General features: G+C 41.5%; 1 protein-coding gene across 8 annotated transcripts in view; it reads right to left on the reverse strand.

Moving 5' to 3' along the window:
- RBM47 (RNA binding motif protein 47) overlaps positions 1-12661 on the reverse strand; it is a 77142-nt gene that overhangs the window by 18507 nt on the left and 45974 nt on the right. Inside the window, exon 1 of one of the 8 annotated variants that reach the window (XM_017744597.1) lies at positions 11557-11715. The exons of 6 other annotated variants lie outside the window; for them this stretch is intronic. The gene's annotated coding sequence lies outside the window, so the exon portion shown is untranslated. Of the gene's footprint in view, positions 1-2270; positions 2294-11556; positions 11716-12661 lie in introns of those variants that run through there. One more of the 8 variants, XM_017744599.1, reaches the window with a different exon arrangement.

Consider the following 12661-nt stretch of genomic DNA (forward strand, 5'->3'; position numbering starts at 1 on the left):
CAGGAGGCAGAGATTTCAGGGAAAGCTGAAAGTGGCTCAACATGTTCCCTCCCCCTCAGGTCACAGAAATGAAAATCAACATAAAGCAAACCACAGTTGGGATGTGAATGTTTGCTGCTGAAAGTACATTAAACTCAAAGCATTTGGCTTAGTCAGTGGCTGGGGTTTTGTCCTTTTTTTTTTCCTGTGTGCACTGACATTTGACCCTTTTTATAATATGCACCTTGCACCACTGAAACCCAGTTAGTTATTAATTAAACTCAGGTACCAATGGCTGACTTGTACATATCACCATTTTAACTGCCTGGCGCTGCCTGTGCACGGAGGAATGGGGGCTGGAAGTCAATCGTTTCTGCTGTGAAATTCTGTCATATCGGCAGAAAGGAACTGCAAAGTGCAGCAATTTGTACCTGACCTCTGATCTAAGAAGTTTGTACAGACCTTTGAACGTTGGATTGGAGAATTGAGAAATAAGGTTTACAAGTACAAGGAAGAGATTTTTCAGCACTCGTTACCTGTGCCCAGTGTTAATATTATAAATTTAAAAAAATGTTTAACCAAGGCAGGAACTCTCTCAGGGGGCACCACTCCTGTGTTGGGTTAATTTAAGACAATTTAAGTCTACTGAAATTACAGCTCACTTGGAAATACCTATAGTTTTGAATTGAAATTTCTGTTCACTCCAGAAAAGGAGTGGGATTTGAGACAGATATAATTTGAAATTCACCTTTTGTTGACCTTAAGTGAGATTATTTATTTTTTTAATTAAAAGCTGAAGAAAGAAGACAAGGATCATTTGATTCAAAATAATTTTTCCAGCAAAGAATGGAGCTGAAATGCAGAACTGAACGGAAATTATTAAAAAGAGTAGCAAAATGGCGACTCCTTTGTTAACTTCATTTTTATGCAACATATTATCTAATCTTGGTTATACAGTGCAGAGCTATATGAGAAACCCATGGAAAAATAATCAACAATATTACAACAATGTGGCCTTGTCTTGACAAACATAAAGGACATGTTTTGAAGTTCTGTTGGATTAACCATGTCAATTTAATTTAAAAACTCTCTCAACTCTTATACACACTGGCAAGGTCTTGGGTGCAACACCATCAGCTAACATCAACATGGACCACCACAAACTGCAATGGGTGTGAAGGCCTTCAGAGGTCAGCTGTGATAATATGATTGAAAAAGACGACCTCTCTGCAACCCAGTCTGCCAGGACATGGAGCACTGCAGGGGATGGCAGCAACGTTTGCCATGACATCCCTCACATGTTCTGAGCACAGAATGTCATCCATGGTAAGCTTGGATATGCAAAGGGAGAGGGAATGCTTTACAGATACATTTTGAATCATGGCTTCAATACCACCTAGCTCAGGACAGGACACCATTACATATAGCTGCTCAATCTGGTCCACATGTAAATTGACGTTTTTGTCATTGGTTTTAGTTGAGCCTTACTTTCAACAACTACATATTATTTTTTCTTGGTTTAAGTTCAAACTTCACTATTGTTATCAGCACTGACCCCAATAAAGCAATAAATTAATAATTAGATAAATAAGGGTGAACAGATTAACATCATGAGTCCAATGTCATATACAAGTCTTACATTTCACATGCTGCTTATGTAGAATATGAATAGAATATTATCAAAGCTGACTTTCTTAAAATGCTGTCAAATTTTCAGTATGCAGACTGAGTTATACAGATTCATTTATATTAATAATACTTGCATATATACCCCATTTACTTAAACCTTCCTAGCCACCTTCAATCTACAAACCCCAAATTCTGCACCAAAAGTTGATAACTCACTTTTAAAGTTTGATTTTTTATGTCAGTCTCTTGAAAAAGCAGAAAATAATACCAGGCGGCACAGACAAAGGCAGAGATAGACTGATTGAAAACAATGTCAAGCAGTTGCAATTGGCTACCTTTTACTTCATTAATTTAAGATAGTAGAAAAAATATCTCTGAAACATGATTTTGTTTTCTTCTGTCTAAAATATCAGTGGTCTAGTGTTCATTGTTCTGACATTCGTTTTGGTATTTGCTATGCAAATTCTTTTAGATATTCACATGTTGATCTCACAGCTCAATCTTACAAGCAGTTGCTTCATTCTCAAACAACTCCTTAGGACCCTCTAAAGGAAGACAAAACCCTGAACCCATACCTTGATGACGACATACTTTTGGTCTCAACTCCCTGATAAATGAAAATCAGATAAAAAGCCATACAGAGAAAACAAGATTTCCCTTACCTCTCCGCTCCTGCGATCGAAGTGCAACAGGTTAAGGGGACTCACGCCTTTGCCCGAGCAACCTTTCTTCCTAGTGGCAAGAGCTGTGCAACCTGGTTATACAGTTTATGCATCTCTTTATTGGCCAGCAAGCGTTAGCCATTTAAATTCCTTGGGAGTCATTTGTTAAGGGCTCTTAGGCTGAGGCTAAGTGGGTGGGACGGGAGGGAGAGGGGATGTTAGTGCTGCCAGACTCAGAGAGCTCTCCAAAGTGGTTTGAAGATTAATAGAAAACTATCTGCAATGAAGGGATCTTTGGAGGGAGGGCTGGGTCCAAACTTCAGGGAAGCATAAGAAAGAGGAACTGTAACATTTTTGCAGGTAAAAAGAATTTGAAGAGAAAGATTTCATTCAAAATTCAAAACTTGGAAAAAAAGGAGTGAAACCTGTACAAACAACTCCTTCCTAGCACAAGGCGTTGTGCAAATAGCTTGGGTTACTCACAACAGATAAGATAAGAAAAGGGCATATTTTGCTTGACTGCATGATGTTGCAGTGGGGAGGCTTTTTCAGTGAAATTTTTTTTCTTTATGTGTGTCTGGCAAAATTATTTCAGGGTGTGCTGAATCAATTTACCTTTGGTTGTTGGAAAAACAAAGGGTCTGCATCTCCTGGAGTGAGAAGTAGATTTACTGATCATGTCGGCGGTGGGACGGTAGGAATAACTCAGCCTATGCTGTGTACCCGACATGCACTGGGTCAGCAGTAAACACGGAAACTCCAATGTGTTTGCTCAAAAGGAAAAAAAGCACCTGGTGCAGAAGTAAAAGCACAGGGGTGGTAAAACATGATTCATGACAGCAGAAATGGTCTGTACATAACAACGGAGGATTAGGCCCTGGGAGCACTTAGGCAAAGCAAACACCACACCTTCTCAAGCAGCCAAGAGGAGGAACTGCTCTGAAACACTCTGGATGACAGATTTGCCCGGTTGGCAAGCAGTGTGCACAACCAGCCGGCAGGAGAAGAGGGATCAGGGCATACTTTGGGAGATGGCTAATTTCTGGGAAAGGAGACAGCCTGAAGAAGGTGAAAAGTAGACAGCATATTGCAGAAGCAAAACAACTACAGTTTTCAGTCCTTTCCCAGGTGTTTTTTACTGGCATAACCATTCCTTTCTTCTTTCTCTCCCTTTTTTACTGTTTTCTTCCCTCCAAAAAATAAAGCTTGGTCCAAACTTCCATCCAAACAGCACACAAGGAAAAACGTCAGAGCATCCACATGTGCAAGGAGAAGTGTCTTAACCTCTCAGTCACAAACCATAACCACAATTATATTCTGCAGAGTAAGCACTGTTAGTTTGTTTGAGATGGTTCTGCATAATTGTTCTTCTCCTCTGAGTCCTTTAGTCTGGGCATGTAAAACTTAAGAGACAACATTACACTGCCAAGTCACAGGCTGGTCAATAGGGAAGAGGGGTAGGGGAGTCAGTGGGTGTAGGGATAGAAGCTCTAATATTAGAAGGCTCCAAATTAGAGAGAAAAATATGGAGGATGGCAAAGACTGGCAAAAGAAGCATCCTTGTGGTGGTTTCTGAAAGCAAACAGGAAGGAGAGCTATTCTACTTATATTGCAAACCAATGGGTGATTGCAATCACTCTGTTCTGGATTTTTACACATGTTTATCCACTGTACTGGGGCTGTGGTGTGTTAGGCACTGTACAAACACACCTGGAGCCTGGATCCTGGTCCCAAAGTAACGGCAGCCCAAGTCTACTGTGCAAGTCTTTCATCTTCAGAATTCATCTCTGCAAATGTTAACCCATTAGCTACAAGAGCAGCAGAGAAGCAGGTATTGCCCTGCAGGCAGGGAAGCTGCAGCATGGAAATTTCAGTGGTTTACTCAAGACTATAGAAAGAATCAGTATCAAAACTGGGGATAAAATCTAGGAGATTCTGCCAAAATCAGATCCATGCCTCAATCCCACTGATCTCTATAGGAAAGTGAGTATAAAAAAATCAGCAGTTATGAATTTGCAAAACTCCATTAAATTAATTGATTTTTAAAATTCAGTATCCTTCTCTTACTTTGTCTTGTTCTGTTAGAAAACAAACCAAACTTTTAGCTATAAGTGAATAAAAATTAATAAGTGAATCCTATCAGCTACAATTGTGTGTGTACTTGAATGCCTGGAGAAGACTATTCTGGTGTAAGTGAAAAAGCAGTGATGCTAGTGAGCTGATGGGCTCATTTTTAGAAGGCTCTTCAAATGCTGTATCAATTAGGATCATGTAGGAAGGCCTCTCGAACCCTTGGCTTTCGTTTCAAATGTTCACTTTTAGCTACATCCTGTTGTTAGTTTCCAAGTTATTTTCCCATTATTGTTTAAAGCAAAGATCATCAGCAGATCAAGCTGCTGGAGGGTATTCTGAGGTGTTACCATTCCCAATGGCAGAATTTAAAAATATATTCATTTTTCCTGCAGACTTTGCTTTTATAAGGAACTTCAGAAGTTTGGGCAGAATTCTGCAAGTGTGTCTCCCAGCTTTCCCTGACATTAGACATCTAGTTTCCTTTGACTGCAAAACCACCGTGTTCATAATTATTGCACAACTCTTTATATATTCTTTAAGACAGCATGTAAGGAAGGGTGGAAAAGTGTTAAGGGCAGAGCCCTGTAAGCAGCAGGGAGGATGGATTCTATATACACCACATGTTCCTCTCTTCATACAGCATCCATTGCTCTGGGATAAAAATATAACCACAACTTCTCTCCTAATGTAGAGCTGATTACAATGAATAACACCCACCCTCTGTTACAATAATACCATATATGTTTAGTTGTTTTGTCTTTTTAATTACTGACAGGGAAGCAGGGGCCAAATCCTAAGAGATGTGAACAGGAACAGTCCAGACCAGTCCATGCCCATGTTTCCCTTAAACCTTCCATTGCCCTTTATTCTTTCCTGTAGTGGGATTGCAGGTGAAAAGTTTTCCCTAAATAATTAGTCTCCTAAATACAGTGATAGAAAAGGCTGGAAATTTGAAGAAAAAAAGTGATATTCATCGGAATATGCTAATGCCTGTCAATGGGGACCTTCTCCGTGATGCAGAAAAGACTTCCAACGAGTTGGTGTGCTTCCCCTCAGCTGTCTCTCTTCTACGAGCAGACACATGAACTGGCCTTTACAGATGGAATGCACTGGGCTCCTTGGTGTGATGACAAGCAGTAATGAAGCACTGGATCTGCCTTCTGAGATTTTTAGAAAGATCAAGCCCAAATGCTTTGGGAGATCCAGAGGCTGACCATAGGCTCATCATTTTATTGGAGTGATGTCATTGTCCAGATAAGAGTGAGTACTTTTGATGATTATGATAGTAAATAGGTTTTCAGGAGATATTTCATGATGGCAACTTAGCATTATGTGACAGTGCAGACATGCGAGCAAGTGAAATGAGAAGGGAGAGTAAGGAGTGAGCAATGGGTTAGCCTTTATGGTTTTATTTGGTCTTCCAAAACTTCTGAGACACTGCAGTAGAATGAGAAGGGAGTGTACCAAATAAAATATTTCACTGAAAGGACACGTGAATCTAAGAGTCACCTGCAAGGTCTCTAACCTCAATCTCAGAAAGTCTTGATCAGTATATTCACACATAAACCCAATATCAGTCACAATACAGCCACAAAAATTGGGATCTCATTGTGTAACAAACAGCATTTTTTTTCCATTTCTATAATTTCCTTCTCTTTTTAACAAAACCACTTTGTATTTGATGGAACAGGTTCCCACATGTTTATAGAACAATTTTATTGCCTATTTGAATGTTTAAAGGGAAAACACCACTTTATTTAAATTAATAACATGTTATTTTACACCTGTTCTTATACAATGTGAGTTAATACAGCAGATTTTGTCATTTCCTGACTTTCCTAAGCTGTTTCAGACCAAGACCTGGGGAGATCCTTCAGAGAACATAAAATCTTTAACAGGTACAGCTTTCCAAGTTCTCTCACACCCAACTCCTTCTACGCATAACCTGTGTCAATGTTTTGATCTTTACCTTGCCGCATTACAGGGAATTGCCCTTTTAAAGAAGGACTCCCCATCTACTCTGCCAGCCAGCCACATGCCCTATCCCACCATGGAGATGACAAAGTCACAGACCTGAAGGTGGAGTACCAACAGGGGGAAATTTGGCCAAGGACACCTTGGGCTTTCCTGTTTTGTTTTTCAGTCTTAGGCTTCTCTGGTTCATGGGCAGTGGGATTTGCTCTGATAACCTTTACGGTCACTAGGCAAAGGTTTTGTTCTATTTTTAGCAAAAAACCATTTTATTGTCATTCTGCAATGAAAGCCAGCACAGAGGATCACTGTAACACTCAGGCTCAATTTCCCCATGTAGAATTTTGTGCTTTCATTTAAACTTGAAAGCAGGCTTTAGGTTCCAAAATGTAAGAAGACAGACACTGAATAAACCCATGGAGTGTAATAGATTTTAATTAGCACACAAAACAGAAGGAAACCAGCAAAACACAAAGTTTTTCTTTTATATAGCCATAGCCATTACATTTTTGAGGCATGTTTGCTTTTCACTAAAATAAATACAGGGTGGGTTCTGGATATCTACAAGGGAGGTTAATATGGTAATTGCCTTTCAGTCCTAGGGTAAATAAAACACTCTATAGGAAAAAGGTTTTGCCCTCAGTAGCCTGATGTGGCTGCTCCAGACCACTGTTTCACCCTACAGCTTCACCAACACATTAAACTGGTGCTGTCTACACAGGATGCCACTCCGTCCTTACTGCAGCCACCCTGTGCAGCCTCTGCATGTGCTGCCACAAGCGTTTGTGCAGCTGCACCATGCACCCACCCACACCACCTGAGCACCTGTGCTGGCAGAGGGGTAAAAGAGGGTGGGACCTGTCCCTCTGCCAGCATTGCTGGCTTAAAGCATTTGTCAGGTCACTGGCACTGAGCAAATTCATGGGAAAACAGGAGAAGGGTTTCTTTTAAAACTTGCTGAATCTGGTTTCACAGCACAGCTCCTCTGAAGAGGCTGATGAGATTCCACAGTGGAGTAAATGACAGCCTTTCTGTAACACCAAGGAGCTCACTGAGAGACCAGAGGGTAGAATAGCAAATTGCAACTCTTTATAAGTTTGTGTGCAGCTGGTGAATTTTAGTACTGTAGCTATCGAGAGGCTGAAGGTCCTGGAGGAATCAAGGAAGGAGGGGCAGCGCAGTAGCGTGAGCTCAATAGTCACTGAAAGGTACCTGGTGGCCACCTCTTGTGGCTAGCAGGGATATCCAACCAGCACAAGCCAACCATGTACCAACCAATTTTGATAATTAAAAGGTTCCTAGCAAACAACATTCTTGCTGATTCCTTCCAGGGCCTTTTTGCAAAGAAAACCACAGAGTTTTGTGATACATGTTCACAAGCAGAATAAATACCTCAAAACTTCTATTTACAGGTGGCTTTCAGAATCAGGGTATGAAAATTAGTGTGGTTAGCACACACAGTCCCTGTCTCCCCTCTTCCAGTAATTGCTCTGCTTTTTTACAGCTCACAGTAGAATATAAGTATATTAAGGGAAAATCTCTTCCTCCAGCCAACAGACATCATCTTTGGTCAGGGCATAAGCTTTTCTATTTTCATTCTTAAGGTCTTATTGAAAACAAAACAATAAGCATCACACAGAAATTGTGTGTAAAAAGAGGTTATCCAGTAAGGAAACTGACAGAGTTTCCTTTGAGAAGGCAAATTTATTTTTCTGCCTCCCAGTAACATGAAGGAATATTTTAGACTACAGGAGATTGAATGATCTGCTGGGGAATTTACAATATCCATTAACTCCAGCATCTCTTATATTATATTTTATTACATGTCCACAACTTCCATTTCTCAGAAAATTGATTTACTATCAAGATTAGAAAAAGCAGCTTTTGATGATGTTGGCAGAGACTGAACTGGCATGCACAGTGAAGGCATCATTACCAGAGAAGACTGTGTTAAGCAGACTAAGCTTTATCCCACCACCATGCTTGGCTTCACAAGGAAGAAATTTGCTGTGACTGAGTCACCCATCAGTGGTGGGTGCTGCCATGAGTCAGGAGTGGGGTCACATCTCTTGGCCCATCTCACAGCAGACTTTGTCTATGTGGTCCAGCATGGATTCGCCCATGCTGTCACATGCCCTTGCCTTACCTAACCTCAGCACAGCACTCTGGCTCCTCCTCTGCCAGTGTCTGTATCCTGTCTGCTCCTCTCCACTGCTGACCTTCCCTATGGGCAGGCAGGACTGGGGCTGCAGACTTGCCTCCAGCTGATCTTTCTTCTCAGCAACCAACATTGTACCAGAAACAAGCTGCAGCCATGCAGTCAAAACACTGAGCCAGTGGTTTGGGGTGACTTGAACCAGGCTGCCAGTCTAAGATGTGCTTCTGCAGTGTAGGAAACAGGATGGATTAGCCTGTTATTCCACCAAACATGTTATCTACAGTACAGGCAAGTCCTAGAGCTACATCTATACCAAGCCACTTGCACAGTACAGAAACATAAGCGACTCTTGAGAGAAACTTTGCAACCCTGTGGTAAAAACGCTCACCTTAACCAAACATGCTTAAATAGTAAAAGGGCACTTTCACCTCTGCAGCTGCACCTGGGCTGGGGCCCACTGCTGGTGTGGGGCTCCCAGACATCATCCCCCTGACTGCCAGAGCTGCCCAGGTCATCTAAGGTGGGGTAGTGCCAGTCTAATTAGACTTGAAAGTGCTTAAAGGCTGTGTTAATGGGCAGCTCTCAATAATCACAGTGAGGTGATATTTTTTACAGAACTACACTTCTGCTATAAAATACTTCTTTCTCAAAGAAAGATCTCAGAGTACTGTTGACATAACATACCTCAATAGATGTTTGACAAGATAAACCAGGCAGTGTCCCTGATTTCAAGGAGCATAATAAATGAAATATTTAGGAATGAAAAGAATGGTCTGAATGGCTATAATTATTAAATCCACTAGCCAAATTGCTCTTCCCCTTTCTTGGTAAAGAAAATGTCTCTACAATGACCCAGGATCTGCCACTCTTGAGTCATTGGCAGCACCTAAGCAAGAGATGTGTCTCATTCAGGAAGAACCTAAGCCCCACACTTCCTATCTCTAAGAGAAGGTTTGTATTTTCAAGAGGACATTTCCAAGCTAGCAGTAACTAAATCTTTAAGTTCAGATTTGGAAGCTACATGAAATGGTCGTGAGACAGGGAGATACTTTGGCTAAAGGAGGGGCTGGACCCACAAAATGAGGTCTTCTGAGCAGTGTCTGCACTCTCAGCTCTGCCCTGTTTATCTTGCAGATCTCTTCTGCAGGGTGGATGCATGTGGACACTTGGACTGCCAAAGCTAGGCCCTGTGGTTGAGGCCACCTTGTTTTGGGGGGGGAAGGAGAAGGCTTCATCTAAAAGGTTGTCTGCTGTGCTGTCTTTGGGTTCAGGGAAAACAGCCCAGCATGTTTTATTTGTTAGCAGAAATATAACCCATGTGAACTACTGTTCTCAGCTGGGGGGCAGAAATAATGTTCACCATGCACCTGAGATATGAGCTGTTTGCAAGGATGAATCTGCAATTAAACAGGAAATTGCAGCTTGTCAGTGTGACAAGCGACAAAATGAGTTAAATGAGTGACAAATGGCCCTAACCAGGCAGAGGTACTCCCTTTCTTTGGAAAAAAATTTAAAAATTAAAAATCTTCTCAGGAAATTTAAAAGACTTTGCCCTTCCTAAAAATAAGCAAGGTAAACTCACTCCTAGACGAAGTACATTTAATTGGTGGGAATACATATAGGGTATTTCATCCAAGTAAGCATTTTAACAAATATCCAGAGAAAGAGCAAGTGTCTCTATGAGAGCTAAAATGGTTGAAATCTGACCTTTGTAAGGCTGTGTGCTGACTTCAGAGAACCACTGGAGGTAAGCAGAGACCTATGCATAAGGACATTGCCCTTCCTGCCACCTCACTGGCAAGTATTCCAAAAGATTAGCACAGAATCTCTGAATATGAAAATATTAATATATATTATATTTATTATACATGTTAATTATATATATATAATTATATATATGTTAATTTTGTATATATTATATATGTTAATATATTATATTAACAGTAATATATTGCTGTCTAGTACATAGATTAATGTGGCAACCACCAGATTGTCATCTGTCCAAATACTTAAGACTTCCACGTCACCTCTGAGGTCTGAATTTTCTATCTGTAGAAGAAAGTTTTGGCTTTGTTTATATTTAGGGGTGTATGTGAAGAGGTGGTTGGAATTTTGTTAGTGTATAAGTTTATTTGGATGAAGCCAATACACTCTTGGTGCCACATCATCATGCTTGACATGAACTATATTACATCAGGGTTTTAATTTGACTTCTCATATGTTTCATGGTATGAAACTGGTGGTATATACAAGAGACTACATTCCAGAAAATGCAAATAAAGCTATCAGATAGTGAGGTTTGCCTTGTTCTAATCTCTGGGCTTTGAAAAGTGAAGGAAAATTATTTTCTGAAGATGTACCACAAGACCGATGGAAAGTTGTAAGGTTATCCTGAGGCTTTAAACTGCTCTTCTTTGGAAACTCTCAATTCTTTTGGGAACAATTATTGCTAGAAATGAAATCTAAGTGGATTAAAATTGCCTCAATGATGCCAACAAAGAAAAAGTAATTTCTTTATGCAGTCACTGAGCTATGTCATTTCAGAGAGGAAAAAATGTAATATTTTGTCTTTGTGCATTTAATCCAGAAAACCATTTTATACACTTTGAAAGGTTACTTTTGGTCTGTTATTGATTGCCTTAGAAGATGAAACGTAACATTAAAAGAGCACTTGGGGAGCACACCATGAAGGTTGCTGTACATGCTGTGTACACTTCTGCAGCACAGGAGGACACTGGTGACCTGGAAGAACAGGAGCCTCCACAATGACTGCCTGTTTCTAACAGGGATTCTCTGTTGTGCTCAGAGCATAGTCAGCTTCACAAAAGGATCAACTTTCCTATTTAAAGCATAAGCCGGTCTCCGGCATCTAGTGACTAAGAAGACAGATTTCTGAAACAAGACTTTCCATAACCACCTCCTCAATGAATACTTACATTGCGCTTTAGGGCATCTACTACTTCCCAAGAGACAGAAACAGGTCTCTCACTGTCCAGACTCCTTTTGACACAGCCTGAAGCCCTCCTAAACACCATAGGAAATATAACCATGACCACAATATTGCCATCAGGTGTGGGTACTAACCTACAGGTCGTTCCTCAGCTGGCTGGCAGAAGGAGGCTTGTGCCCTGCTAAGCCGTCACACACCCGGTGCCTCTGTCAACGCTGTGTCCCCAGCACCCAGCTGTCCACTGCTTCGAGACCTCAGCCAGGGATTTCAGAGGTCATGGAGAAGCAGCAGGACAGACCTTGTGCTTTCAGATGCTCTTTTACTGAAACTATCAACGAAACCTAAATCATTACAACCCCTAACGATGACTGGAGCTGATTAAAGGGCACTTTACAAAAGGTTCCACCCTGGGTACACTGTGACCATGTTTCACCAAGAGCAGCCAGCTCCTCTCCTACTTCAGCTGGCCAAAGGTTAGCGCGTCAAAGCGAACAAAGTCCAGCAGTAGCTCATGGTTAAATGGCTAAAGCCACTCAGGCTTATGGTAGGTGCTCTAGCAGTAAAGCTGCTGTGACACTGAAAGCACATGCAGAGAAACTACTGTAAAATTTGGAAGAGGAGAAAGTGCATTTTGGCACAGAAAACAAACAACGTTTGCTGCTGTAACTGAGCAAACAGACAATAACAGACTCATTGTCTTTGCCTGAGTTAATTTCCCTGTTTGCACGTCGTACCACTTGCATGCTCTTCCTGGTTTTGCTGAATGTGTGGTGTTCCCACCCTGGTTTCCTAAAAACCCTGCTCCTGCAGGGCCTACAAACTCATGGCGTGTCTGCCAGTCTTTCATCTCCACATTCCCACTTGTGGATCTGTGCACCAGGTGCAGTCAAACTGCTCACAGGTGGAGAGATGTCTCAGAGAGTTCATGCAGCCTTGGGAAAGCCAGGAGTAACTCCGAGATTACATTTATACGGAGCTGAGGGAGAAGCAGTCAGAGCTGAGCTTTTCCCCAGCGCTGAGAAGCAGTGGCCAGCAGGGCTGTACAACATGCCGGCGAGGGCACCCATGGCCCTCAACAGCCACACAGCCTGCAGGACAGGGTGCAGAGAGGAGCACGGGAGAAGGGCAAAGGTGGGGAGGATGGGAATTGCTGGGAACATGGACTAAAGTTGGAATTGCTGTGCATTCCTACAGTGGTATTGTAGAAAAGCAGACTTAATCAGTTGTATTAGTCATAGA

Source organism: Corvus brachyrhynchos, unplaced genomic scaffold (assembly GCF_000691975.1).
Source record: "Corvus brachyrhynchos isolate BGI_N302 unplaced genomic scaffold, ASM69197v1 scaffold17, whole genome shotgun sequence".
Classification (NCBI taxonomy): Eukaryota; Metazoa; Chordata; class Aves; order Passeriformes; family Corvidae; genus Corvus; species Corvus brachyrhynchos.